This window comes from Pseudonaja textilis, chromosome 2 (genome assembly GCF_049901715.1).
Source record: "Pseudonaja textilis isolate UNSWEBS1 chromosome 2, rPseTex1.2, whole genome shotgun sequence".
NCBI lineage: Eukaryota > Metazoa > Chordata > Lepidosauria > Squamata > Elapidae > Pseudonaja > Pseudonaja textilis.
In genome coordinates this window covers 232,956,800-232,984,665 of record NC_141991.1, presented here as the reverse complement: position 1 = coordinate 232,984,665, position 27,866 = coordinate 232,956,800, and the positions used below count along the sequence as shown (strand labels likewise).

Here is a 27,866-nt window from a genome sequence, read left to right as displayed (position 1 = left end):
TGGCCATAGAAAATAGATTAGATCTTATTAAGATTAAATGAAATCAAGTAACAAACATTCATGATCTCAGTACATCAAACATCTTTTTCACTTTTACTACTTGGGAGCAATAACAGTTCTTCCATTGTGTCCCTCAAATACTCCAGAAAACCAAGTTCTTTATGTTCTTCAAAACACTAATAGGGATGGACCACTCCAGGGGGGAAGCTGTTCCAGATGAGGAACCATAACAAAGAAGATTCATTTCTTGGACCTTCTAATGACAATATTCCCTCTGATATAGGATCTATAGTATGATGTCCCCTAGATCTCATTGGACAAACAGATTCCATGCAGAACAGGCAATCTCAAAGTTACCCACACTCTAAATTGTAAAAGATTTTAAAGGTAATGATCAATATAGATGGAGGTCTAATCAACACAGAGAGAGGGGTGTAAGAAACCAAGCCAAATGAAGCCATAACTATCTATGACACTGCATTCTGAAGCAGGTGTCATTTTCAAATAGTTTTCAAGGGCTGCCCTTTATAAATTTGAGTTGCAACAAACTAAACATGAGATGAAAATGATAGGAGTGAGCATCATTAAAACCACCCATTCCAGGAAAAGTCATCTGATAAATTATATGAAGTTGTGCAAAGGCCCTCTTTGACCAATCATTTAATATCTCCTCCACCAATTCCAAGCCATCATCCATCCACACCTTCAGTTACGCAATCCTCAAATTTGCTTTTCCATAGTCCAGTTGCAATCTATCCCACTTTCCTCCTCCAGTCCATTTGCCCTCTGAAGTGATGCACAAAAAGTGTAATGTAAACATCTTTCTGCTATTGCTCTCTCACTGATTGGCAGTGGAACCCCAGGTAGATACAGGCAGTTCCCACCTCTACTTCTCAGTCTCGCATGTGCTTCCGATGCTGATCTTAGGCAAGAAAAACCAAATACATAAATATAGTATAGTATGATATTTGGCTCAATAGTAATAACTGCAAGAAGGATATTGGAGTCCTAATGGACAATCACTTAAATATGAGCCAGTAGTGTGCTGCAGCTGCTAAAAAAACCAACAGTTTTAAGCTGCATTAATAGAGGGAGAGGATCAAGATCATGTGAAGTGTTAATGCCACTTTATAATGCCTTGATAAGGCCAAGGAATACTCCATCCAGTTTTGGTTGCCATGAGATAAAAAATATGTTGAGACCAGTGGTGGGTTTCAAAAAATTTTCCTACCAGTTTGGTCACATGCACGCACCAAACATGCACTTTGCACATGTGCAGTGTTTGCAACTCACCTTCTGCTGCAAGCCTTGTGTGTAAAACAGCTGATGCGTGAAGCAGCTGAAGTTGAAAAGCAGGAAATAATGGTCAGTATAGAGCCGGGTGGGTAGGAGGGCCCAGCAGCTCATTATCAGAGTGAACCAGTTTGCTCACAAATTATCCTCGGAGTTACTGGTTTGGGCGAACTGAGCCGAACCAGTAGAATACCACCACTGTTTGAGACTCTAGTGCAGTGGTGGTATTCAAATAAAGTTGCCACCGGTTTGCATGCAGACACTTTGCGTGCACACACGCGCCAAACACGCACTTTGCGCAGGCCAGAGGCGTTCTAACTTGCCCCCTGCAAGCCTGCACGATGGTGGTCACTGCAGCAGCTGCCACGCAGCGCTATTCTGTGCTGCGCAGAGCAGCTGTGCTTTGAATTCTGCCCATAAAAATGAGTATGGGAGCCGGGCGGGCAGGTGGGCCAAACACAGAGCAGCAAAGAGAACCGGTTCGGTCTCTACTGCTCATCACTGCTACTGGCTCTCCAGAACCGGTCCAGAACCGGTCGAATACCACCACTGCTCTAGTGCAGAGAAGAGCAACAAGATGATTAGGGGACTGGAGGCTAAAACAACATAAAGAACGGTTGCTACACCTAGTTAGGTACACCTAGTTTAAAGAAAAGAAGGACATGATAGCAGTGTTCCATATCAAAGGAGCTGCCACAAAGAAGGGGGGCTCAACCTATTCTCCAAAGGCAGGACAAGAAGCAATGATACCAACATTCTAATATCTCAGGGGTTGCCATAAAGAAGAGGGAGTCAAGCTATTATCCAAAGGCAGGACAAGAAGCAATGGGTGGGGACTATTTAAGGAGAGAAACAATCTAGAAATAAGGAGAAATTTCCTAATAGTTAGAATAATTGTAATCAGTGGAACAACTTGCCTCCAGACATTATGGGTGCTCCGACACTGGAAGTTTTTAAGAAGAGATTGGATATCCATTTGTCTGAAATGGTATAGGGTTTCCTGCCTAAGCAGGGGGTTGGACTAGAAGTCCTCCAAGGTCCCTCCCAACTCTATTATTCTATTGTTTGGTTAACTCTGCAGGTCTAACTTATCTCTCTTTTCACTACTTCAATTTTCTTTTTCATCACTCCAGGCTCTGGCAGACACAACAACAGCCCACAACTTGCCCACAGCCTCTGGCTCACTTGGCCAATCTCCAACATGTTCCACTTCTCCAGCATTCCTTCCTCCTCCTCCTCCTCCTCCTCCTCCTCCATTCTATTTAAAATCCCTTTCTCTTCTGACATTATCATCCCTCATTCACTCACTTGGAGTCTCTATAGAGCACAAGCCCAAACCTCTGTTCTATTTTCCTCTCAGCCCCCTCCACACATTTGTAACCCTGGACTACTTGTTATCTACCTCCTGTTTGTAATTAATAAAAATCCACAGCATGGCTTTTTTTCTTATTTTGAACAGGACATGCATAAAGGCTGTAGAATAGTGTGAGTTTGAAAACAGGCTTAAGATTGTTGTCAAACAAAAAGAAAAACCTCCAGATTTCCACCCTTCAAACAAAAATAGACAGCTCTGCCACTGTCCCTGACTACATGCATAGAATAGAATAGAATGAGCTGGAAGGGACCTTGGAGGTCTTCTAGTCCAGCCTACTGCTCAAGCAGGAGAACCTATAGTACCATTTCAGGTAAGTGACTGTCTAGATGAGGGGTGTCAAGCTCAATTTCATTGAGGGCTGCATCAGGTTTGTGTTTCACTTTGAGGGACTGGGGTGGGCATGGCCAGCTCAAAATCACTCATGTCACGGGCACCTGTGATGGCCCAAGCATTCTCCCAAGCTCTGTTTTTGGCTGTGGCAGTCTCCTGCAACCCTCTGCCAGCAAAAACAGAGCTCAGGAAGGCTGCATGCAGCCCTCCTGAGCGCCATTTTCACTGTCAGAGGCACTGCAGGCCTGTTTCACCATTTTCGCTGTCAGAGGCACTTTACTGTTGCTAGGGCAGCCCTGTGGGCCAAATCTAAGTATTCTGTGGGCTGGATGCAGCCCATGGGCCTTGAGTTTGACACCCCTGGTCTAGACTCTTCTTAAAATCCTCCAGTGATGGAGCGCCCGCAATTTCTGAAGGCAACTTCTGTTCCACTGGTTAATTGTCCTCACTGTTAGGAAGTGTCTCTTTAATTCCAGGTTGCTTCTCCCTTTGATTAGTTTCCAACCATTGTTTCTTGTCTTGTCTTCTGGTGCTTCAGAGAATAATTTGACCCCACCCTCTTCTTTGTGGCAGCCCCTCAAATCATAGTGTTATGTCCTGAGAACTCTAGGAGTTCTCACTCAGGTCCACTCACTTTGAGTGGGCGTTCTTTCCCCTTTCCTCATTGGTTGGTTCTCCCCAGCAGCCAGCTATAAAAGCAGGCTGCGGGGTCCAACCAGTTGCTGATTGCTGCGAGCCAGTTCCAGGCGTGGCAAGCACGGTCAGCCCTTTATTGTTATAATAAAGTATTGTTGCACTCATGCTCTGGTTCAGCCTCTCATTGCTCAAACTTAACACTGGCGACGAGGATGGGATGGCTACCAGAAGCACCATGCAACCGCTGAGTCACTAGCCGCCGATCCGCAGCCCAGAGAGAGCAATCGGCCGGCGATAAGAGAAACGCTGATCCGCAGCCAGAGAGAGCGGTCAGCCAACAAAAAGAGCAAACAAAAAGAGCAAACGCTGATCCGCTGACAGAGAAAGCGGCCAGCAAGCGATAAGAAGCAAACGCTGATCCGCAGCCAGAGAGAGCGGTCAGAATCGAAAGTTAGAAGCGTCTGTAGCCGCTTGTTAGCCCAGCTACAGGGAAAGTGAAGCGCTGCGAGCCGCAGCCGCTCAGTATCAGGCGCGAAATTCAAACGGTTGTCATTTGAATTTCAAACCTAAAAGGTACAGCACAGCGCTGTAGCCAGTCACTGACGCCCACTCAGGCGCGAATCCAAATGCCATCAACGGCTAACAGCCAAACGTGGTTAACCCAGAGAGAAAGAGAGGATTGCAAACAGCCTCTCCTGAGCTGAAATCACTTGCCCACCACGGGCACTAAAACATTGTCTGCTGCCCCAGAGAGATTTTTTCCTCAGGTGGTTCAACCGGTCCCAGCACCATGAGTTCCAATCCAGTCTTCCCGGCATTCAAACCAGACGAGGAGAAGTGGGAATCGTATAAGAACCGCTTTAATCATTATATCGATGCAGTTGGCCTGGCGGATGCGGGAGAGCATCGGAAAAATCGTATTTCCTAATCTACTGTGGAGCCACCGTCACGATACTGCCGCAGCGCTCGTGGCTCCTCGTGAGTTGAAAAACGCTTCCGTGGTCTGAGTTACTTGAAATTCTCACTAACCACTATTCCCCAGGCCCTCACAGATTGCCAGGAGATTCACCTTCCGTATGAGGAAGCAATCGAGCAAGGAGACCATCAATCAATATATGGCCGCTCTCAGAACAGCAGCACTGCATTGTGGGTTTGGAACCTACCTGGAGGACATGCTCCTCGATCAATTAGTCTGCGGGGTCAAGGACCTCCACCTGCAAAGGCGCCTTCTCGCAAAAAAAGACCTCAACCTCGCACAAGCAGTCGAGGAGGCCTTGGCAGCTGAGCTGGCAACAAACTCAGCCACCGAAATCCAGGGGCCAAGTGCCAAGCTGACATCACTCCCAGTCCACTCTGAGGAGGTGGTAGCAGAGGAAACCATCAGTGATGAAAACGAAGTCCACCGCCTATCCAACGACAGACGGCCGCAGGTAGGAGCCAAACAAGAAAACATCGGTCCACCCAAGCACATCACCCTGTGCCTAGCCTGTGGGGGATCTCATCAGAGGGCCACCTGCAAGTTTAAAGGAGCCACCTGCAATAACTGCCATAAAAGGGGACACATCGCGAGAGTCTGCCAAGCCCCCAAAGCGCAGCACAAAGGCACCCTCCTCGCACTGGGGACCACAGAGGCAAGTACTGAACTGTCGCACGCACCACCTTGCCAAGCACACTTGCCACACTGTTAGTAAAATTTCTCTCTCCGCTTCCCTAGAAGGTAAACTGCGTCCGCATGGAGGTTGACACAGGGTCAGCGCTCTCAATTATCTCGTGGAACACCCTTAAGAGGCTCCAACCAAGCCTATCCACTAGCCGGCTCCAGAGATGCCAGTTTGGCCTGAAGGACTACCAGGGGAAGACCATTCCTGTAATCGGCAGAGGCAAGTTTCTTGTCAGTTTTAAAGCTTTTAAAGGTCACCTACCTCTAGTGGTAGTTAACGGCAATCTACCCACCTTATTGGGGCTCGATTGGTTTCCCCATCTCGGCCTAGGGCTAACAGGAGTCCATGCTGTCTCAACCTCAGACACTGACTCCTTATTCGCTGATTACTCAGATGTATTCAGCGAAGAGCTGGGGTGTTATAACGGTACCCCATCTCATTCTCAGTTGACCCCCAAGCAGTCCCAATCAGGCTAAAACCGCGTAGGGTCCCATTTGCTATTCGGCCAAAACTAGATGCGGAATTGGATAAACTATTAAAACAAGGGGTCATTGAGCCAACAGATTTCGCCAAGTGGGAGACGCCCATTGTCACACCCTCAAAAAGACGGTAGCCTGAGAATTTGCTCGGACTACAAGACGACAATCAATAAATTTCTACAAGTTAGCGCTTATCCTGTGCCCGTCATCCAGCACTTATTACACACATTCGAACCAGGCAGCATTTTTGCTAAATTGGACATGTCTCAAGCATATCAACAGTTCCCTGTAGATAACCAAACAGCGGAACTCCAGACAATTGTCACTCACAGGGGTGCCTTCCGATGCAAGCGTCTCCAAGTTGGGCGTAAGTGTTGCCCCTGGTATTTTTCAATCCCTCATGGAGCGGATTTTGCAGGGCCTCCCTGGTGTAGTACCCTACTTCGACGACATCTTAGTCTCGGCCAGGGACAGACCCCAACTCTTCCAAAGAGTTCGAGCTGTGTTAGAGAGGTTCAGACAGCATGGCCTCAAGTTGAAAAAGAAAAATGTGCCATTGCCACTAGACAGGTGGACTTTCTGGGTTATAAAATTGACGCCTCTGGCATTCACCCCTGGAGTCCAAGGTTAAGGCAATCCACGAGGCACCCACTCCAACCTCCAAAACTGAACTACAGGCGTTCTTGGGGCTATTGAACTTTTACGCATCCTTTTTGCCCCATAAAGCATCAGTAGCTGAACCCCTACACAGATTACTGGATAAAAAGTCACCCTGGCACTGGGGGCACAAAGAAGACCATGCCTTTCACGCCGTCAAATCACTACTCACGTCGGAGGCGGTACTTATTCAATTTGACCCTAACCTCCCTTTAGTACTGGCAGCAGACGCCTCCCTTTTGGAATTGGGGCGGTACTAAGTCACAGGCTTCCCAATGGCGCCGAGGCTCCCATCGCTTTTTTCTCAAGGACGCTCTCTGCTACGGAGCGCAATTACAGCCAGATCGATAAGGAAGCCCTAGCAGTTGTTGCAGCCGTGAAAAATTTCACGAATTCCTTTTGGCCATTTTTTCGAGCTGGTCACGGACCACAAACCCCTCCTGGGCCTACTAGCCGGGGACAAGCAGACCCCTCAAGTCCTCTCCCCTAGGATGACTAGGTGGACTCTCTTCCTAGCAGCTTACTCCTACAGACTTATACACCGCCCGGGTAAAACACTGTCCCACGCTGACGCACTCAGTCGCTGCCCCTTGCCTGCCCCGGCTGAAGACCCTGCTCCTGTCCACGCTATTTTCGAGATCACCCAGTTGGACCTACCCATCACTGCCCTGGACATTGCTGCTAAAACCAAGGCAGACCAAACACTCACCCAGGTGCTCGACTGGGTGAGGAGGGGGTGGCCGGGTGGCAATGTTGATAACAAATTCACACCTTTTAAGACTCGCATGCAGGAATTGTCAAGTCTGCAGGGCTGTCTACTATGGGGCACTCGAGTGGTCATCCCGGCCTCACTGAGTACCCGAGTTCTGGAAGCATTGCATGTGGGACATCCTGGCATCGTGAGAATGAAGGCGTTAGCACGCAGCTACGTGTGGTGGCCGGGTCTAGACGAGGACATTGTCAATTGGGTAAGTTCCTGCAGCATTTGCCAGGAATCCCGTCCTGCTCCCCCCATTGCCACCCCTACTAGATGGGAAAGCGCCAGCGCTCCTTGGTCCAGAATTCACATTGACCTGGCCGGCCCTCTGCATGGGAAGATGTTCCTAGTGGTCGTGGACGCCTATTCCAAATGGATTGACGTAGCACAGCTATCCACGACCACCACACTAGCAATGACCAACGTATTAACACACCTGTTCGTAACGCACGGGCTACCCGACTCCATTGTCTCCGATAATGGCCCACAGTTCGCATCGACTGAGTTCAGCCGTTTCGCGGCCAACCTGGGTATCCGCCACATTTTCACAGCCCCATTTCATCCTGCCAGTAACGGATTGGCTGAAAGGGCCGTCAGGACCACTAAAGAAGCCCTGGCAAGGTTCAACAAGGATGACTGGCACCACAAACTCTCGCGGTTCCTGATGAGCCAGCACTCAACTCCTTGTTCAGTCACCAATAAGTCCCCAGCTGAGCTCCTGATGGGCAGGCGCCTGAGGACTGTATTGGACAGACTACACCCACAGTACTGCCCTGACTCTCCCCTCGCTTCCACATCGGGGGTTAGACATTTTATCTTACAGGAGCCAGTTTTCGCGAGGAACTTTGCTGGAGACCCCCTGTGGATCCCGGGCGATATCGTAGCCATCACCGGGCCGCGGTCGTATCGGGTCAGACTGGAGGATGGCCGCGTCTGGAGAAGGCACATAGACCAACTGCGTAGACGCCTCAGCACCATCGACAGCAGGGACCCAGAGGCACAAGACGAGGGGAGGCTTCATCCTCAGCCTCACATCCACATCACGCCCGGCGATCAGTTCACACCGACAGCCATTTCCGGAAGCCCGAACACAGACAGCGGCGCCCAGACAGTTGACCAGCCCGATCCAGTCTACAGGAGCACACCCCCAGTGATCAACCCTACGAGCCCTGGGCAGGCCCAAACCGAGGGGCACACTGGGGACACTTTGCCGACTCTGCCTTCCCAGGCAGACCCCGGACGAACAGACGATGTTCCAGAACTACGCCGTTCCGGGCGCCAACATAAACCTCCTGCCTACCTCAAAGACTATGCATGTTCGCATCTGGGGGGAAGGGGTGTTATGTCCTGAGAACTCTAGGAGTTCTCACTCAGGTCCACTCACTTTGTGTGGGCGTTCTTCCCCCTTTCCTCATTGGTTGGTTCTCCCCAGCAGCCAGCTATAAAAGCAGGCTGCGGAGTCCAACCAGTTGCTGATTGCTGCGAGCCAGTTCCAGGCGTGGCAAGCACGGTCAGCCCTTTATTGTTATAATAAAGTATTGTTGCACTCATGCTCTGGTTCAGCCTCTCATTGCTCAAACTTAACACATAGTTTGTCTGTTTTATATACGTAATTCTCAACATATAACCATTTTTTAATGACCACTGAAAATTACTACAGCACTGAAAAATTACTACAGCACTTATGACCATTTTTCACAGTTATGGCCATTGCAGCATGCCCATGGTCATGTAATCAAAATTCAGATGCTGGGCAACTGGCAGTTGAAGTGTCCCAGGGCCATGTTTTCACCTTTTGCAACCTTCTGACAAGCAAAGTCAGTGGGGAAGCCAGATTCATGTAATGATTTTGTTACTCATTTAACAACTGCAGTGATTCACTTAACAACTGCGGCAAGAATGGTCGCAAAAGGGGTGGGTGGGAAATTCACTTAACTGTCTTGCTTACCAATGGAAATTTTGGGATCAGTTCAGAGGTTGTATTCAGCAGGTTCTGACCAGTTCTGGAAAACCGGTAGTGGAAATTTTGAGTAGTTCAGAGAACCAGCAAATACCACCTCTGACTGGCCCTGCCCCATCTAGTCTCTGCCTCCCAAGTCCAAGCTGATCGGCTGGGTCTTCTTTGGTTGCCCTCCACAAGAGAACGGAGCTGGAAAGCAGGTTAGTGGGGTGGGGAGGGAATGGAGATTTTGCAGTATCCTTCCCCTGCCACATCCACTAAGACATGCCCACAGAACCATTAGTAAAAAAATTTGAATCCCACCACTGGATCAGTTGTGGTCACAAATCGACTATCTGTATCATTTCTCTACTTACTATTCATGTTGAGGGTACCATAGTGGGTTTTAAGCATATAGAAAAATAGAGTTAGTAGGGGAAGATTTTTGTCATATTTCATCTTATTGAATATATGTTCCTGAAGCATCTAGGACTATTTCTTCTGTGCCAGAGTGAATGAATGTCCCTGGGTTGATTCTGTATCTGTGTGTATGCTTGTATGTATGCGTGTGTATGTGTTCAAAAGACATCTTCCTATTAAGGAAGGAAAGTCTGAGTATTACGATTCTGAAGACCCACAGGGAGATAAAATCTGAACACTGTCCTTAAGTATTCTTTTTTATTTTGCATCGTATGCTGTAGAACATTCAGAATATTTGTTAGAGTAAATACTGGAATTTCCTTCTTACAATAATCCAAATATGAAGAATTATTCTGAATAAATCAGTTGTTTTAGAAGTTATGAAATAAAGATTCCTCCAAGAAGTATAAGGCAAAATATCACTTCCTGGGAACTTAGTGAAAGCAGGCATAATTTGGGTAGCAGCAAAAGTGGTTTGCTATCACCATCCTCCAGGATGTTTTTGTCCCCATTTACTAGTCTAATCTATAGTCCACAGAATTTTGGGGGGTGGTATCTTATCTGAGTACTAAGTCTGATCCTACTTAGCTTTTAAAAATCAGCCAAGGTCAATTAGATGCTGCCACCTAGCTGGGCATTAAAAGTATAAGAAAAACAAAGTAATTTGTATGGAAATTTAGAATGTGAATTGTCATTTGATTTGATTTACAGAATTATAAAATCTATATTACAGACTATCTGATCAGACTATCTATATTACAAATCTGTATTACAGACTATCTAATCAGAGACATGCAGTCCCTATCAACTCAAAAGACACACCAACATGTCAAAGGCTGCAGTAAAAATATGGATCTATATTTAATTTTGGGGGTGGGGATGTTTTGAGGGAGGAAATTGGAGTCTTAAATCTCCCCATCCACTTTGCTTTGCTATCCACCCAAACCATCCCAAATAAAAAAAAAGAACCAAATGTTTGGTTTATACACACTGGGGGAGGAGCTCATGTGTGTAAAAGGGATAAAAGGAAGCTGCCCTGATTAACATTTTTTTTAAAAAAATAGAATTCAAATGCAGAAAACAAAATTCATATTCAGATACTATATAATAAAGACTCAGACTTGAACATGTATTTTTGCAAATATTTTTATAGTTTACTTTCAAAAAATATGCCTAATTAATAAATTAGTTCTATGCAACAGCCGTTGGCAAGATCCAAATTTTCTGCTTCCGCTTCACTAAACCATCAAATTCTTTTTATATCTATATACAGTATATATAATTTTACTCGGTACAATTTGCATTAGAATTGTTCTTCAAATTAATTTCAGCTATGAAGTTTAAGTCATGATAATATTCCAACTCTCAGTCAGAGAAACAATAGTGATGGCTGTATTACATGAGAAAAAAAAAACAGTATTGCCGTCAGGAGTATATAATAAACTTACTAGCTTGCAGATGTTTGGAACTCATTGAGTTTGGACGTTTGGCAATAGATCCTTAGTTAATGTTTATAAGCATCCTGGTCTTGGTAGTTTCAGTGGAAAACTGCCAGATCACACAAATAGAGTGTGTGGTTTACGCATTCTTAATCTTACGCAAGGGAAACATTTATGTGACTTCATCATGTAGTTGGGATTCATTTTAATTGTGGCTTATTCAACATTGTTTTTCAGCAAAACTGAAATCTTAAACATAATTTGGAATATAGAGCATCTGGATAATCAACTCCATTCCTGCAAAACCTTTTGATGCAGTATGCATCAATGTGATGCCCTCTAAATTAGTTGCAACTCAAAGGCTCCAGGGAATTGAGATTGGATGGTGGCCCTTTGTACAAATACACTATAAAAAAGAGAAGTGAACAATTTGGTTTCAGTATGATCCAACAGGAATTAGATAAGATATGGCATGGAGAAGAAAGAAAAATGATCAGTAAAATTTATAAATACTTATTAGACTATAAATTGAAAAAGGAAACAGTTAAAGACAGTATGATAATTTGGACTAAGAATGTGGGCCTTTATATCAACTTAGACCAGTGGGATCATATCTGGCAGACCAATTATAGATTAATTATGTCAGTTTCCTATAAAGAAAATCTATATAAAATGATACATTGTTGGCATTTACCTCCAGAGAGATTAGCTAAGATGTTCCCCAATTTGCCACCGAACTGCTGGAAGTATAATTACATCCAAGGAACATATTTCCACATGTGGTGGACTTGCCCATGTGCACAGAAGTTTTGGCAAAAAAATAGAATTTGGAAATTAGATATAATAAAACAAGAACTAAAATTTGAACCTGAAATTTTTTACTAGGCAGGATAGACCCCAAAATGGGGGGAAAAAAACAATATCTGATTCTGCACATCATAACTGCTGCTAGAATAAGCTTTGCCCCAAATTGGAAATCGACCACCATCCCCTCAGAAGACATGATAATTAAAAAAATACATGAGTGTGCTGAGATGGACAGTCTAACCAAACTATTAAAAAATAACCAAGATAGTGACTATTACAAAATATGGGATATCTGGTATGATTGGCTGAAGAAAAGGTAACATCTGATAATCAGACAATAATATTTTCTGATAATCAGAAAATAAGGGAGACATGTAAATAATTGCAAAGTTTATAGAGAATTAAAGACATTAAAAGGACAAGGAAGTTATTGTAACAAGGTAGAATACGTCAATGATAGAAAAACACAAGTGTAACCAGTGCTTAAAGCTAGCTGTAAAATGTATATATGTGTATGTATGTATATATATATGTGTGTGTGTGTGTGTGTGTGTGTTCATTTGTTTCTTTTTAATTGCATAAATGTTAAATAAAAAAAAGAGTAGAGGGGTAGTTGGAAGACTCAATGACTTGGAAAGAAAGGCTGGAACTATAGACTTAATTATGAATAGAATACGGAAGAGCCAGGTCTTCATGCACTGATGGACAATAACTCACCTCAGGGGGCAAGATGTTTCAAAGGCTTGGTAGAGAAAGCTATTCTCCTGGGCCCCAGCAGCCAAAATTCCTTGACCAATGGGATCCTCAGCATGCCTTTTCTGCTGGCACAGGTGGGGCAGGCTTGTCCCATAGGGTGAGGTGGTTCCTCAAGTAACCAAGTCACATGCCATGCAAGGCTTTAAAGGTAATAACCAACCAATTCCTTGAATTGCACCTGGAAGCAAAACAGCACCCAGTGCAGCTCCTGGAACAGAGGTATAACATGGGCCAGTCTATGGCCCCACTGACTGTCTATGATGCTGCACTCTGCACCAGTTGAAGCATCTGAATGCTTTTCAAGGATAGACCCATGTAGAGCTCACAGCAGTAGTCAAGGCATGAGATGACCCAGACTTGAATGACTGATGGAGGAAAATCTATTACAGATTAGCTTTTGCCTGAGAAGGTATTAGACAGAATCATAATTGAAAGATCAGAAGAAGTAGTAATGTGCAAAATTCTGGAAATATAGGATATGAAGATTGTTATTGTTCAGAAATTATTTTTACATAGATAGATAGATAGATAGATAGATAGATAGATAGATAGATAGATAGATAGATAGATAGATAGAGATAGAGATAGAGATAGAGATAGAGATAGAGATAGAGATAGAGATAGAGATAGAGATAGATATTTTGTTGTAAGAAAGGTTACCATGTATTTATTGGCTTAGAAAAATTCACCTAATATTAAGTGAGTAATAGTATGACTTATGAAATGTTTTGGCTGAATATAAACAGAAGGTTGGAAAATTGTTATATTCATGACAGCGCTTTTTTCCACTTGTTTCATGTAAATGTGAGTTGGGTATATCAGAAGTATCACTGAAGTAGACTGAATGCAAGTAGGAAAGTAGGACTTAAGAAGAGATAGGGTCATGAATGAATAGAAGTCAAATGAATACAGTCAATAACTAGTGCTGAAGTAACATACACAAAGCATCCAAATCATTTGGTTGCTGGTATCTTGTGTCTTAATATGAAGGTTTCATTTAAATATACTTCCTGTATATGAATTCAATAAAGTATGTAATGTATCTAGCTTGAAAAAACTAGCAGAGCATGTTATCCCTACTCATCAGGGATACAATTTCAAGGGGGATATAACCCATAAAATGTAATAATATGTAATACTATGCTACCTAGGTGCAGTAGTAAATGGAATATTACATTCCAAATGCTATGGAATATATTGCATAAATGAAAAAAATTAGTACATTTTTAATGAAGCCAAAGGCTACATATATGCTTAATTAATTAATTTTAATTAAAGCAACAAAACTTCTGTTTTTTTCAGAAGCACTTTAAAAATCTACATGGCTAATCAGACACACATTGGTGCTTTACCTGTTTGATGCCTGTGGGTGATGATCAAGAGCCCTGGACTGTCCAAATGCCTTTGCCTATTCAGCTTCTGACAACTAGGTCTCCTTCTATTGAAATTAATTCTTATTAATTCCATGTATTATATTGGAATGTGGGCAGTGATAGGATGGATCCTATCTAATTATAAGGTAAAGGTTCCCCTCGCACATCCGTGCTAGTTGTTTCTGGCTTTAGAGGGCAATGCTTATCTCTGTTACAAAGCTGAAGAGCCAGTGCTTTACGAAAACGTCTCCATGGTCATGTGGCTGGCATGACTAAATGCTGAAGGCGCACAGAATGCTGTTACCTTCTCACCAAAGTGGTCCCTATTTTTCTACTTGCCTTTTTACAGGCTTTCGAACTCCTAGGTTGGCAGAACCTGGGACAAGTAACAGGAGCTCACCCCCATTATGTGGTGCTAGGGATTTGAACCACCAAACTGCCGACCTTTCTGATTGACAAGCTCAGCGTCTTAGCCACTGAGCCACCGCATCCCTTATACCTGAATGCAATTAGAATTTGGCATACAAAGGTTTGTTGAAAAAGTTGGTAGTCTTTTGCTTTCTTGACTGAATGAGGACAACATATTTCTCTCAGGAAACAAAAGTTAGAAATAGGCCATCCTAATCATCTTGCTTCTCTTGGATAAAGATCTGATTAAAAGAGGGATATGGATTTTACATTAGAAATTATGTGTCAGTCAAGACATTTCTCTTAAACCTTCCTTCCTGTCTGCATCCAACCTGTGCTGACTTGCATCACAAGTTAATACTGCACTGAGTCTATGGGAGGTTCAGCACAACCAGAGTAGTGATAGCCAAATTTCCTAACATTTAACACAATGGGTTTTGCCTCCAGCATTGGAAGAACCTGACACTAGTTCTATTTCATCTCCATCTGATTTCATGTAGGAATCAGGAATATATTCCCCATGTGTTCACTTTGACAGTGTTTTTGAACTACTTCCCAATTTGCATGAGAAATTTTAAGATGAGCTTTGTTTAATCATGTTCCGAGAAACTTGGGAAACAGCTTGGATTAGTTCCAATGTTGATATTTTTTTTTAAGTAGTGTTTATGCTCTAGAATGTAGAGCATTTCATATATCAAAATATACCAGTGATTTCATTATTAAAGACAAATAGGTGGAAGAGAGCAAAAAGAGCAAGCATATAAAGATTAGAGTTTCCAAATTTTCTAAAGAAGGTAAAGAAAATTATTTGGAGTGCATTATCAGATTATGGAATCATGTTGGAAAAGCTGGGAGTTTTAAGAATGACACAATCGTTTGATTGTATAATGTTCACACAGTGATGTAACACTACACAACACCTGGAGAATGAATGGCGGGGGCAAGATGATAATCTAAACCAGAAGCACAACTGGAATTCAATACTAAAGGCAAAGAACAAGCAAACCAATTACAGCTGAATTCGTATAACTTTCAAAATATTGACTTTAAAGAAAAAGATCTGCAAACCATGCAAATTTGAAGGTATTTTCGGTCACAAGTTCCTTATCAATAATGAAGCAAAAGGCATCCACTGTTGGAGGAAGTCTGGATCTTGCACCAGAACACAGGGCAGAGAAGGGTCTTTGAAAAAAAATTCAATGGCCTTGTTTAACCTCTAAGTTGTATACAGGAGCCATTTTCCAAAACAGGGACAGAGACAGGACAAGAAATCTATTCAGTTTAGATTGAGTTACATTTAATTTCAAACCTCAAAATTTTTATTAAACAGCATAACATAAAACTGTAGGACTGTCAATCATTTCCATAAAACCTATGGAATTACTAGTATTCAGCGGTGGGATTCAAAAAGTTTACTACCGATTCTGTGGGTGTAGCTTGGTGGCCATGGCAGGGAAAGGATACTGTAAAATTCCCATTCCCATTCCACGGCTGAGGGAAGCTTACTGAAAAATCAAATTCCCTCCCGACCCTACTGCCCTGCTTTTCAACTCCATTCTCCTATGCAGAGCAACAAAAGAAGACCCAGCTGGGACTCAGGGTTAGGGTTAGGGTTGGGAGTGGGGCCAGCCAGAGGTGGTATTTACCAGTTCTCCGAACTACTCAAAAGTTCTGCTACCGGTTCTCCAGAACTGGTCAGAACCTGCTGAATACCATCTCTGCTAGTATTGTACAAAACTGTGAATTCATTGCAACAGTAAATCTGGTAGGTTCTGCTTGTCCTGTAGAATCCACAGAAATGGCCCCACCACCTAAACAAAAACAGTTTCTCTGTACAACACCTTGCATGTGCTTCTATCCTGCCCCTGTCCAGAATTTATCCTGCCCTTGTCCAGAAATTCATTAAAAGGATTTTCTCAAAACATAGATTATAATTGATATTTATATTAAGACTACGTTCAACATAACAATTAAATATTTTTATATTAATCTAAGTAATCTATTGTTAAAATCAGTGGATTAAAAACTGAGCCGTGGAGCAGTGGTTAGAGTGCAGGCAAACTCTGCCCACAGGCAAGAGTTTGATCCTGACCAGTTCAAGGTTGACTCAGCCTTCCAAAATGAGGGTCCAGATTGTTGGAGGCAATATGCTGATATTTGTAAACCACTCAGAGAGTGCTATAAAGCATTATGGATTGGTATATAAGTCTTAGTGCTATTGCTATTGTGAAGATTATTTTAAAAGTTATTGCTATTAATAAAGTCATAAAGCAATTTTAGAATAATAAAATATAGCACAATTTTATCCTACTGTATTTCCCTGAAAATAAGACCTGGTCTTATATTTGGTGGGGCTCCAAAATAACCACTAGGGCTTATTTTCAGGTAAACATGATTTCAGGGTGATCAGCCAGCTGGGCACCCTACTCCCCAGTGCACACACAAGAGGTGGCAAGAGTGCGGGGACCTATTGTATCTGGCAGTAGCTGCAGCCCACTGGTCTCTTAGTCAGTGCACTCCGGGGCTGTGCAGCCTGTGCAGCACAGGTGGGTTGATTTCCTGTCTAAGCAGCATGCAGAAGTAGTGAGGGGGGAGGCAAGTGATCTGGATGGGCTGTAGGAAAGCTGAGTGTTGGTGGGCCAGAGCAGGCAGGTGACCACAGGAGGCTCATCTTCATGTGGCAGCACCAGCAGCAGATGGAAGCAGAGGTGCAAGGCGGAAGGCAGGCAATACTGCTATGCCACGCAGGCCTCAGGCAAACCAAGAGATGTGAAGATGAGCCTCCTGTGGGTGCCCACCCGCTCCAACCCACTGACTCTCAGCTTTCTGGAAGCACGTCCGGATCACCTGCCTTCCCCCCGCACCTCTGCCTCCATCTGCTGCCAATACCGCCATGCAAAGATGAGCCTCCTGCAGCTGGCCACCACTCCAGCCCACCAACTCTTGGCTTTCCACAGCCCACATAACACATCCAGATCACATGCCTTCCCCCTGCCTCTGCCTCCACCTGCTGCTTGGACAGGGAATCAATTCACTTGTACTGAGTGGGCTGCAGCTGCTGCCAGACACCGTCAGCCCGTAGGCACTCGCTGCCACCTGTGCTGGTCATGCTCACCCTCCTTCACTGGGGCTTATTTTGGGGGTAGGGCTTATATTAGGCACATGCTTAAAAATCAGTCTCGGGCTTATTTTTGGGAAAACACAGTATATTACACTGTGATAACCTATAATACAAAATAAATATCAGAGGGTAATAATATAAATATATAGCATGATCTTTGTGTGACTAATTAGCTTTGTCTAGCAGTCAGTTCCCAACACTGTCTTGCCCCTTCTACACAAAACATGACAGCATTACATATTACTGAGTGATTGTGATGACAGGAAGAGAAACATACACTGGCTGCACAGCTTTATAGGAAATGGGAGATAAAAGTCCTTCAACTCTGTAGAATTGAGCTATGAATAATATGTTCAGTTTGCCCACAACTGCAGGTTCAACCAAATAAAAAGTCTTCCTATATCAGGAACAGTTAAAAAAAAAAACCTTCTATACTTAAATTAATTGCACCTAAATAGTGTTTAAGTCATTTCATTCTTCTGCTGTATTCAAAATTGCAATGCTGTTGGCAATATTTGGATCAGTTTTGGATGGGATCAAAGCCGTGCTTTAACAAGATTCAAAATCTTTAATTCCAGCCTTTTTCAAACTAGTGTCCTTGAGTTATGAGGACTACAATTCTTAGATTTCCCTGCCTTCCCCATGAAATGGGGAAATAGATAGCACTACCCTGCATTTGAAACCTTATCTTCCCAGCGGCTCTTGATTTTGTTCAGAGAAAATTGGTTAAAACAGAAAAGATGAAGCTAAGGGATTTAGCTTTTTGTTCTAATTATGATGGAAGCCACCTTATTTTAACCAATGTGGCCAATTATTATTTTTTTTTATTCTATAGAAACAAAAATTCTTAAGGCTAAGTATTCTATAGCTACAGTCTTGCTGTTTAGGGTTGGAAAGGAATCAGAGAGCTGGGGAGGACAACAGAGGTTAGCAAAAGAGGCACTGTTATTACTGGCACTTACTAATATTGCAGCAAGACAAGGAAAATAGCATAATATGCCACCATGAGTTCATCCTTCATTGGTAAGAGTTTTTATGGCAATGTGTTACCTATTATGCTCTTCATAATTGCATCCGGCTAGAGTGCCAAGTACTTCAGCTGATGTTTGAGCTCTTACACTAGCTATGTTAGTTCCTCTTCCCTTTTGGGTTTTCATCAAGGAAATTGAATGCAGAAGGCAACCTTAATCATGCATTGTTAGAGCCGAACTTGTGGTGTCCCCATAAACTTAGACACAAAGTAGAGAATGTTGACATAAATGAATCAACTTATATCAATTCTCTACAAAGGTGCATTACTTTCAGAGAGAAACATGTGCATTTGGAAGCCAAACAGTGACAAAAGACTCATGTGAAAGTGCCCTTCGAAATTAAGTACAAATATTTTCATGTCTCCTTATTTGTAGACTACTAAGTTGCTAACCTGCAGATATGAATAACATGAAAGCATATGGAGATATGGAGCAATCCAGGAACAGGATGTAGCTCTAGTTAGGCCACCAGCTCTTCAAATATTAACCAACTCCTATGTAATCACAGAAATGATCATCAAAGTGAGCAGTAGTTTGTGTGAGTGAGAAAAGGTTATCATTCTGATCTATTTTCCTGAACTAAAATGTCTGTGAGACAAAATAATCAGAAAGCCTTTGTACAGATACACGCAGACTGTGAAACTGAAATTCTTTACTGAATACCAAGTTTACAAAATTGCCAGCATTATGTCTGGCCCAAAATATTCCTATATAGGGTTTTATCCCATTGTTGCTATGTACTTTAATATGTGCATCCTAATGTATCTACAATAATCTGAAACAATAGAGTCCTAAATCTAAGCAGCAGGTTTAAATCCCCACTTACAATTAGTAATATGACCTCTGGACTATCACTAGACCAGGGATGTCAAACTCATGGCCCACAGACCAGATGCATCATGTGATTTAGCGAAGGGGGGAAAGTCACGATACATCATGTGACAACCGTGTGATGTTGCAAGTTGTGACACCTGTGCACTAGACTGTTCAGAGGTCATATAATTACATGTAACATATAACAGAAGTTAGACTGTCATGCAGTGGTCAGGTATGCCAGGATGTGGACAATAAGCTTGCCTATATTCCCACATCATACTAGTTTTTAGTATAGACATATAATTTCTCCATCTAATTTGAATATCAGTACTTGAGAGTATTGTGAGCAGAAAAGAAGACTATTTCATTACCTCTGATTGGGAGAAGTGAACACATAGTGAACAACAATATCTTAAAAGCTTTGACTGGAACAACACAAAACTTAAAAAGTTTTTGGTGGAATCAAGGGAACTAAAAGGTCTACAGGATTATTTAATAGCAATTGCAGCTCAAACATTTATGTTCCAAAATAAAAATTCAAAAGAATTTATTTTTAATAGTTTTACAAAGTAAAATTAGAGAAACTAAACATCTTATTGATGTCTTTTGCAATGTTATTGGCATAAATTTTGTGCCTATAATATTCTTTTTGCATAAACTTTCCGTCAGATGCCAGTGCTTATCCTTGACCCATTTCTAAATGAAAGGTTTTATTTAAAAAGAAGGAGAAAGTGAAGACCTTGTGTCTGACCTCATTAAACTATAGAATACCAATGAAACTGTCAATCAAATATATTTTATTGAAGTATTGATGCAGCTGGCAAATCAATCTATGAAGAGGGTTTTATTCCTATTTATTAGATTTTTGTCATACAAAATTTCAGATTTTTTTCTGGATTTTTTTTGTTTCATGCATGTATGTTTCTAGAATCTGCAATCTATAGCAGAGTTCCCCAATCTTTCCAACTTTGCAAACCGGTGACGGGGGAGACGGGATGATTCTGCGTGAGTGGCAGGCACACGAAGCTCCATTTGCATGAGCGATGTACATTTATGCTGGCCAGTTGCTCAAATGGAGAGCGTGAACATGTGCTTGGCTGCTGCCTGGACAAGTGGGAATGTGCACGCATGAACTTCTGTGGTCTGGTTCCTAATGGCTCACAGCCTGGTAATGGGCCATGGCCTGGGGGTTGGGGACCCCAATCTACAGTATCTAGCCAACCTTATCTATCTTGCAAGCTAAGCAAGTTGGGATAGGACTCCATTAGGAAAACTCAGATATCTAGCTTAGGTTAGGAAATTAGTCTCAGAATAAGGGAGTACAAGAGCATTTCTGTACTGTTGCCAAGTAAATTATATGAACACACCCATAAAGTGACATGGGGTCAGATTTCCTCCTACAAGATCCCCCCCCCCAATTTTTTATTAAAGTTTAAAGTACTGTATAGTATGTTTGTAAATATTGCTTAGAACCTTCGAGCTCTGATTTGCTTAGCTTCCCGTCCTTTATGATGGGACAAGTGGATGTAAGGCTTAAAGTATAGATGTGTTCTCTATTGCAGAAGGTCACTGTCTGTCTGAAATACTGCCAGTCATATCCTCTTTACCTTTCTGATATCAAAATAAAGACTGTAAGAACTCAAAAAGGAAATATATAGTTTCAAGTTTAATTTAAGAATAGAGTGAGGAATAATTAATTTAAATGCCACTATTATTGTGCTGATGTAAAATTCTATGCAAAATTGGTCAGTTAAAACTTGGGGGGAGGGTTAGATTTTTTTAATCCCACCTTTATTATTTTTATAAATAACTCAAAGTGACAAACATACCTGATAGTCCTTCCTTCTTCTATTTTCCCCACAAGAACAACCCTGTGAGAGTTGTCGGGCTGAGAGAGAGTGACAACGCTAAAGTCATCCAGCTAGTTTTCATGCCCAAGACATGACTAGAATTCACATTCTCCTAAGTTTCTAGTCTGGTCCCTTAATAACTAGCTCAAAGTGGCTCTCTTGTTGCTTAACTAGTTCCTATGTTTCCTCTAACTTGAGTACTTGGAAAGTCAGTCTAAGGTTAAATGATACCTGAATCAGTCAGCTCTGGCAATTCAATAAGGCATACACCTGCTAAGTTCAATAGCCAAAGGAAATATAGCAGATGGAAAAGAGAATGGAAAGATAACTGGGCATTAGCTTCATTTCTTTTAGCGTGCTACTATCAGCCATAACTGTTGAAATTATTAGACAGCTGGGTCATTAAAGTGGAGATGGAAAGTTCCCAGAAAAGATGGATTTACTCATAAAATAACATCTAGTGTCCCTTTCAAAGTTTGATGGTGACATTTTGGGGTTTGCTGCAAAGAATTTGATGTTCAAGAAGATTTGAGGAACCTACAATGTCAGCAACTGAGACTTGGATATAATCTATATAGGCATAATGAGTGTCATACACTAAAAATAGGCCAAGCTATCATCTTCCCAGACCCATCAAAGGAAAAAAAGGTGTCCATCAGTCTGAAAGCTTCACTTTCCAGACAGAGGAGAAAGGAATCATGATATTTGAACAGTGCCATGGGTACCTTTAATCATACCAACTCATGAAATGACATTGTTATATTTCCAAAGAAGTTGTTTTTCTGCCTTCAAAATGCAAAGTTCAAACAATAAACATGCAGTAAATAATGTATAATGTAATATGTTTTAAAAGATCACATCGAGTTTTTGGCACTAAGCCTTATGCTCTACAGTACCTTGGGCAAAATGAAAACAAGAGATTTTGGAGAAGATAGAATATCCAGCTAAAATGCTGTATGTGTTTTCAATATGGTAAAGCTTTAATTGTTAGTATATTTATTACTTGTATTTACAGCTGTATCATAAACTTGTAATTTGAGATCAGGCCCAGCATCATTAAGAGCTATAAAAATAAAATATTCTTGACCCCAGCATGACCAAATATTTCCCCCTCAAGTAATCATAAAATGTCTCAATTCATCTCAAGCTTCGATTTACTAATTTAAAGATATGCATAGAAATTAATCCACTGAGACCTGTTCCAAAACCTGACTGAAACAAACACGGGTCTATAGAAGTTTTATTCATGAATAAGTTCCTCAGTATCAGTTCCTGTAATCAATTCACTACATTAATTGTTGGCCATAATACTACTATGTTGATCGTGAGAGAAAAAATTAAATTCCATGTTCTGAATTTTCAACCCTGTAGTTAGAATCAGCTTACTTTATATAACATCCCCCAAAGTGGTTAACATCCCCCAAAGTCTCATCTAAAAAATGCAATGTAAGAATATTGCTTGAGTTATGTTGCACAACCAAATTGTTTCTCTGTATTATTCCTGGAGTGTGTGCATTTGTTGCCACTTTAAATTTGGAAATAGAAATTGTACCAAATTCTGCAGCAACCCAGAAGAGACAGGAACCTTACTGAAAGCTTTAGGGGGGAAAGATGTGACCTCAGCATTTATCAAAGACCAAAAAGAATCAATTCTCACAGTTTTATCTATTCTTTACCACATGAATTAGACAGAAGTGATTTTGATAGATTCAACCTTTTTCAGGCATGTAGCTAAATGCATGTAGGGCTTTCATAAAGATGTTTTTAAAAACGGGGGAACCCCGCCCCCTTTCTTTCTTTCAGCTAGATGTTGAAGAAAAGCTGTACTTTATACTGAATCAAGAAGACACACCCATGAGAAATGCCACCCTTCAGACTTCCCTATGTGTAAGTGGGGGTTGGGGAAAATAGAGGAAGGAGTGTGAATGAAATCCTGCTCTCCAGCTAGTTTGCAAGTCTTCTAAATGGCCCATTGAATGGATGGAGAAAGCTCTTATAATAATCCAAATGTATGGTTCATGTTGTTGGCTAATGCTTCTGACAGAATGCTGCTATATGGTGTGTCCCTAAAATTGGATGATCTACTGCAGAGCTGTCAAACTCCCAGCCCATAGGCTGGATGCATCACGTCCTGGCTATGCCTACGCCCAGTTTAAGAAGGAAAAAGTCCCGATACATCACGTGACACCACCATGATGCCATGAGTTTGACACCCCTGATCTACTGTATAGGAATGAAAATACAAAGGGCAAGAAATACAGTTAAAGAATAAACAAGTTAAAAAGGTCAGTAATGTTTTTAAACTTCTGTCTTAATGGTCAGACAACAACTATGAAGTGTGTTTGTGTGTGTATTAGTTTAGCATACTTAGTTTTCTTCTGCCACCTTAAGACAGAATGGATAGGGTTACCTTCATTTAGTTACCATAACCAAAAACCATGAGGTGACTGGGCTAAATGACAAGGATACTCCCAATGTACTGTATATTTAAAGGTGGGGACTGGAATATTGATTTCCTTTATCCTGGTCCAATTTCTTGGTGGCAAAATTAGACTTGATCAAACTGTACAGTTTATCCTATCTAACTATTGCAAAATCTCATATTGCATTCAGAGGGCTATCCTTACATAAGAGTTAAAAGTTCTTGCTGGCCAACAAGTCTTTCTCCCGGCCTTGTTGTTTTAGATCCAATACCAGAAAGCTGATGGTAACAATGAAAAAGCACAATTACTAAAGTCACTTGTTTGTGACTTTAAGTTCTTTAGCTTTGTTTTCATCCTTTTCAAAGGCTGTCTTTTGAATGGTATAGGGAACAGTTTTAATATACCTGAATCCTTTGACTGTATGAATATTTTTCTATCCCTTCATAAATTCAAGGCTGTATCATGTTTGGGAGAACAAGAGATAAAGTTGTAACAACAAATATGTTTTTGAATAGCTTTTTTACTTTATTAGAGGATGATTGTTTAAAAACCTGAATGAAATTGAGTTGGTTTCAATGGAAAGAGAATCCCAGAATTAAAATAAACAAACCCAGCTGAAAAGCATGGTGTAGTCTGTTATCTCAGCTTAAAGGGATCAAGCCATTATCAGTCACATTCCATCAGCAGGTATAATTTGACACAGCCCTGCAAGTTTGAGATTCCAGGCAGGAATTTCCAGCAACCACCTCATGTAAACTCCAGGGGGCTTTGGCAAGTGAATGTAAAAAAAAAAAAAAAAGACCAAAATTCTTTAATTTAGTCAGTCGCCTGACTGCAAATGCTTTCTCCAAGCAGTGAAAAATGGACTTTGTAGAAGAAATACTGCATTTCTCCTTTTTTAGATGAGCAGTCGAAAAAAGAGCACCAAGCAATCCTGCCTTAGTGCTCACATAGTTGATTATCATTGGTGGGTTTCAAAAATTTTTTATCACTGGTTCTGTGGGCGTGGCTTGGTGAGCGCACTTTGTGCATGCTTTGTGCATGCATGCAGAGGGTTTGCTACTAACCTTCTCCTGCAATCCTGCACTGTCCCTGTGTCTTCAACAGCTGATGCTAGGCAATAAGCTATGCCATTCAAAGCAGCTGAACTTCAAAACCAGGAAATAAAGGTCTGTATAGAGCCGAGGTGGGCAGGAGGGCCCAGCAGCTGATTGTCGGAGCAAACCAGTTTGCTCACAGATTATTCTCAGACCTACCATTTTGACCGAACTGGCTTGAACCGGTAGAATACTACCACTGTTGATTATGATATAAAATTCCTATTTCAAAAGATATTAATTTGCATTCATTTTTCTTCTGGCACCCTCTGTATCAGTTATACTATACTCAGAACACTTCTGGTACTGTGACTAGTAAGACATACTGGCATTGGGAAGATCTGGATTGTGGGTGCAACTCCACATCCTCCTCTTTTTAACTTGAGTTTAGGATGGAAAATGTATTTGTAAGATTTTTAATTAAATGTCTCTGTGTACTATACATTCATGCATCTTTGCAGTTGATGTGGCATGATCTTTTGTACACAAGTGGACAACATGAAAATAGGAAATCTGACCTGTAGAAAATTAAGTACTCTGCCACATTAAATTGAACATTTTTTCAAATAGAGGGATACAAAACATGCAATTTATGGCACAGCCCTTCAAATTTCTACAGACAGAAATAGAAAGTCATCAATGTTTAAAGCTGTAGTTGTTTAAAGGAATGTTTAAAGCTGTAGTTATTTTAGCTGAGATTAAATTAAATTTTATTTTTAAGTTTTTCCCTGGCTTTGCACATTTAACTAGATTAATTAAGTCAAAATGACCAGAAGAAAACATCTGATTCAGAATTAAGTTGCAGTGATCAGTTGCTTAATTGCTAAAATACAGAGATGGAAAAAAGAAATTGCTTAAAACACTGAAAGGAAAACCAGAAATGTCTTGATGCAAATATATCAGAGGAAAAATGAATTACTCATAAAACTGGTTTTCAAACACACAAACATATCAGTCATGGTAGAAACAAGAGAATGGAAAAATGGCTAAGAGAAACTGAAAGAAGTTACAGATGATCTACTCATGAAATTGATTTAAATCCTAAAGGAAAAAAGGAAGCATGTAAATTGAGGAAAAAAGTATATTGGAATATAAAATGTCTTGCTTTTCATATTTCTGTGTATTGTTGGTTTTTAGTTCATTTTTCCTATTTCATAGCTTGATCTTTTTGATCTGTTGATTTGAAGGTACACTAAAACACAGTAGGCTATAATATTTTATTTCATAAGTAAACTAAATAAAGAGAAACATTCATTAGTGAACCTAGCACTTTTTTAATGCAAACATTTGCTCTTTCAGATGCCTGTGAGTCTTCTCTCCGTTTATGTTCAATGGTGAAAAAAAAAAGTCAGAGGAACTGGATGACCTCATATTTTTTGCCGTCTTTAACGTCTGTATGTTCAGAGAAACAGTACATTTTCAGTGATATGTTCTCTGCAAGCCTAGATGCACTGCACCAGATGAAAAAAATTAAAGACATTGAGAAGCAAAATTACCTCCATCACAAAATCAGAGACTACATTCTCTAATTTTTCAAGAAAAAAGAAATGCTGAGCTCTTCTGGAAGACAAATCCTATCCCACACACCAACTTGTCAAATAGGAGCAAGATGTTCATTAAACCAAAGTCTCTGCATTAGCGAAGGACAAGGATTCATGTAAAACATGAATCATAAGTGGTTTGGCAGATACTAAATGCTGAAGAGGACATGCAGATGGACGCCCAAATTGTTTCAAGTTGTTTTAAGCCAAGACTCTGAGCATCAACCATTGTTTACTTTAAATCTACCCAAAGCACATCTGGGCTTCTCTTTGCACAATAGCCAAGGTCATTCGTAGTAATTAATTTATGTTATCTATATGATGAATTATAATTAGAGTTTCAATAATAACCTAACCAGAAATAATAGCCACTTTGAGGGAATGGTTTAGGGATGCTTCTAGTAGAGTGAACTACTCAAAACAGTTACTTAATTTTTACAGCAGTCCTTGTGAAAATGTCTCTTGTGCCTGTACATACATGCTCAGATGATACCAGAAAGATGTCAGAATGACTGAGCTAAACCTCTGTGAGTATTATAGCGCCCCAAGGCTTTGAGCAGTAAATGTAGAGCTTTATTTTATTGTTTCCTAGTGTGTCCCCCTAAATAATCCAATGATTGTATGGAAACCAATGTATGTGCATTTATATGGAAATCACATAAATATTCTATATCAACAGACCTGTCATCACTTTATAAAATTCTTATTTTTCTTGTATTTTTTTCCATCTTCAATTATCCTATCAACATAATATGTCAAAGTGGAAAGGAAAGAGATTTCTGTGAGACATCTGTTATTACTTTGTGCTGGGAAATATACATCCACAAAATAATTTTACCTTGTAGTATAGCAACAAGGGCCAAGCTTCCAAATCAGCTGAATTGCATCAGTGAAGGTATCCATCCTGCTTTAGTCAAGCAGAGATTCAACATGGAAATGCCTCCATTCATAGAAGAGTTTTCATCAATTTCATCAATTTTCAGTGAATGGAAGCATTTTCTATATCTTTACTCCATGCAGAAATTTAAATTATTTCTAATATGTGTCTATCTAATCTCTGCTTGCGCATATTCAGTGAAATCTGTATACAACAAGCTGTGCACAGAGTGTACAGGACAAGGAATTCTGTCACTTACTTTGTGGACAAACACATAATACAATTCTACTTTCAAGTCACTATTTAGTAGGTATAATGAATATCTTGCTTTTTATTGGGATACATACCTATCCCTTTCATATATATATATGAAAGCGAAATACCACTCACACATCATCACAAAATTTCCAGAATTGTAAAGCCTATAAACTTGAAATTTGGCACGTATGTTCCTCTTGGCTTCTAGGTGCTCACTAAGAAAGGATTTTTCAAAATGACCATCAAAGCATGAGTACTTGGTATATTATTATTAACACACTCTGATGCTAAGGAGTTCTATTCCCCCTCAGCACCTGAAAAGAAATCTGTTCCAAATGCAAAACACAAGCAGAGGAGAGGAGTTTCAGTTTCAACTTTACTTTCACAGTGGCAAACAGCTTTAGTACAGAACAGTTGAGCTAAGCCACGCCCAGGCTCCTTGCTGTCTCCTTGCTCACACAGCAAATACTGTTTCAGCTTCCAAACAGCCCTCAACTCTCTCTCACACACTGACAGGACGCT

The 27,866-nt window shown here is 41.2% G+C and overlaps 1 long non-coding RNA gene across 1 annotated transcript in view; it reads left to right on the top strand.

Moving 5' to 3' along the window:
- Window positions 1-26,880, top strand: part of LOC148127414 (uncharacterized) — a 148,696-nt gene extending 121,816 nt beyond the window's left edge. Inside the window, exons 2-3 of the long non-coding RNA XR_015742371.1 lie at window positions 22,952-23,035; window positions 25,968-26,880. This is a non-coding gene — a long non-coding RNA (uncharacterized LOC148127414). The remainder of the gene's footprint in view (window positions 1-22,951; window positions 23,036-25,967) is intronic.
- The last annotated feature ends 986 nt before the right edge of the window (window positions 26,881-27,866 follow it).